The following is a 3133-nucleotide window of genomic DNA, read 5'->3' as shown; positions in this document are numbered from 1 at the left end:
ATCTATGGAACTTTAAGATTATTTTATGAGTGTATTAACTGTAAATTGTCTGATAGGTCCGGTAATACTTTGTAACCCTATTTCGGTGACGGTTTGGGGTTAGAGGATGTTACCGTTGGTGTTTGTTACAAAATCTTAATTCGTTACTAGTGCGTACTTTGAAGGCAAAATACTTTAAAGAATCAGATTTTTTGAATTCAAGGTTAGGAAATTTACCTTTTCTTACCTGGCAGAGTATATGGTCTGCAAAAGGTCTCCTTATGAAAGGAATGGGGTGGAGGATTGGTGATGGTAAGAATGTCTCTATCTAGAGTGATGCATGGGTCCCTGGAAACAGTGATTTTAGAGTCCAGAATTTGGGTGTTAATTCGAACTTGTTAGTAATACCAGATTTAATTGAGGCGAGTACAAGGAAATGGAAATCTAACTTGATCTACAATACCTTTTTGGAAAAGGACGCGGATCGAATTTTATGTATCCCTCTGTCCATGAACTAGCATGAAGATCATATAATCTATTGTGGGGAGCCGACAGGAGAGTACATGGTTCACAACGGTCACAAACTTCTTTTACAAGAGGGATAGACTCAAACCCAATCAAATTACAACCACTTTTACAAAAGATCATGGAGTCTAGATTTACCTCCTAAAATTAAAATTACAAATTAGAGGATTTTTACAACTTTTTGCCTACTTTCTGTAATCTACACTACAAGAGACTTATGGGATCTGCAACTTGCCGAATGTGCCATAACGGACCGGATTCCAGGGAGCACGTTTCAAGGAATACCCTATAGCAAAGGAAACATGGGACAGATTAGGCTTTAACTGGCCTTTGCAAGAGGAATTTACTGATTTCAATGCTTGGATTAGCAACATCTTTGAACAAAATTCTTTTAGTCAATGCAGAGTGATTGCTTGTGTTTTGTGGGTGCTATGGAGTACAAGAAATAGATTCATTCATGAAGGTGAATCAAAATCTGGTTCTAGAGTGGCATATTTTATAAGGATTACATAAAAGAATTGGATGGGTTGAGTTCGTGCTTACCAGTGAGGCGGTTTTCTACGAGTCGATGGGCTGGTTCGAAAGATCCGTGGGTCAAAATCAATTTTGACGCTGCTTTTAACAAGGATAAGAAATAGTCATGTTCGGGAATAGTCGTAAAGAATGCAAGGGCAGTAGTGGTTAATGCTAAAGTCGTTTTTCAAAAGAATATACCTTCTGCTTTTGCTGCTGAAGCGGTGGCGTGTGTTCAGGCGATTCAACTCGGGTTACATCAAGGTCTGAGTAAGGTAGTGGTTGAAGGTGACTCTCAAACAGTAATCCATAAACTGCAAAAGCGAGATCAAATTTTGGAAACCATTTGTCACTTGGATAACCATTTGTCTAAGTTCATTCTAGATTTATTTATTTTTATTTTGAAATTTTTTTTAAAAATTTCATTGTTGCGGGCTGCCATGTCAATATCGGGACGACTAACTCAATAGACGTTAATGGCCATACTATTGACGTACCAGTCAAAGATGAAAAATGTTGATTAAAGGGTTTAATTGATTTCAATTGGAAGTTTAAGAGTTTGATTGAGTGAATTTTTTGCAGAGGGGCCTAATTGATTTTTTTTCAAAATTTGGGGCCTTTTTTAAAATTTTACCTATTAAGCCCTTTTTTAGAAAAATAGTTAAAATAGTCAAATAAATGAGTAATTATTGTTTTTTTAAAAGATATTGTTTCAATATAATTAAGACATTTTTTTCAAATCATACTTTATTTTATCGTAAGAGAAAAGTACAACAAGCAAACTCTAAAAAAAGGATGATGCAACCTCACCTCACCTCAAAAGAAAACAAAGAACGAAAGGCAGCATAAATTGGTACAAAGAGAGCAGCAAAAGGTTGTAGCAAATCTACAACAAACACAGCAAGGAGCATTTCCAACTAGATGAAGAAACACATATCTTGGAGGCCTAGGGTTGGAACCATGGATGAAAAATGTGATAGCAAGTTAAAAACTAAATGGAAGCTGGTTGAAAATGAGCAAACCAATGAATTTAGTATAAACAAAAAAGAGGGTTTATACTTTCGAGATAGATTGTGTGCACCAAATGTGTAACATCCTAAAATAAGGCCTAGTCAGAATAGTGATTTTGGGACCACAAATCCGACATCAAAATATTTATTTTATGATTATTATGAGGCCGATGATATGAGTATATGCATGTGTTAAAGTTTCATGAAGAAATTCTAAGTATAAGGTGTCCTATTGAAAATTAGGACTAAATTGAATAAATTTCAAAACTTGGATTCTAGAAGCAATTTGTATGAAATTTCTTTAGATTATGAATTAGAAGGTCTTGGAGAGAAATTTGCCCAAATTCTAAGTTTTTGGACAAAATTACACTTGCATGGATGAAATTTTAAAGAAATGGCATAAAGGCATTTTGGTCATTAGGCATTTTAATGAAATAAAAAGGGAAAAATGGAGCAAAAATATGCTCATCTTCTTCCCATAGCTGCCGAAATTTGGAGGACACCATAGCTAGGGTTTCTTCAATTTTCAAGCTCAATAGTAGGTGCTCCTAAGCCCCATTTTTCATGTTATTTGTATTTTTGAAATCCCGGTAACTTGCTCTCTCCATTTCTACCCATATTTCATGCTAGGGTTCATGTTTGAAAAGTTACCCATGCATGAGTTGCTTGTATTTTGATGGATTATGGAGGGATATGAAAGATGAATGTGTATTAAACATCTTTTCCTAGTTGATTTTCATGAGAAACCCTTATAGGGACCATTTTGCAAAAGATGTAAATGTTTGGTAGAAATGAGAAAATAATGGATAATGTGGGCTATCATAAGGGAGAAAAATGTTCGGCTAGGCTTAAGTGAGATAGAAATTGCATGTGTTTCATTATACGAGCCTAAGGACTAAATAGTAAAAAAAAAGGTCAAAGGTTAGGGGCAAAACGGACATTTGGACCGGGGTAGATATTAAACTTGAAATGTACAATGTGGGGTATTAATGAGTTAATTTTGCTGTTATAGACCTCGAGGAACATATTCCGGAGGTCGATCGTTGTAAACGTAAGGTTTCGGAATAACCGAAACACAATCACGAAAGGAATACCAGGTAAGTTCG

At 35.4% G+C, this 3133-nt stretch overlaps 1 long non-coding RNA gene across 1 annotated transcript; it reads right to left on the bottom strand.

Moving 5' to 3' along the window:
• Positions 1 to 420: 420 nt before the first annotated feature.
• Positions 421 to 1343, bottom strand: LOC121231792 (uncharacterized). The gene is made up of 2 exons (XR_005929840.1): positions 1219 to 1343; positions 421 to 790 (listed from the first exon to the last, which is right to left on the bottom strand). It is a non-coding gene; the product is annotated as an uncharacterized lncRNA (long non-coding RNA).
• Positions 1344 to 3133: the final 1790 nt, after the last annotated feature.

This window comes from Gossypium hirsutum, chromosome A07 (assembly GCF_007990345.1).
Source record: "Gossypium hirsutum isolate 1008001.06 chromosome A07, Gossypium_hirsutum_v2.1, whole genome shotgun sequence".
Lineage (NCBI taxonomy): Eukaryota > Viridiplantae > Streptophyta > Magnoliopsida > Malvales > Malvaceae > Gossypium > Gossypium hirsutum.
Note: the sequence above shows the minus strand (reverse complement) of the source record. Positions and strands in the feature narration are given on the sequence as shown.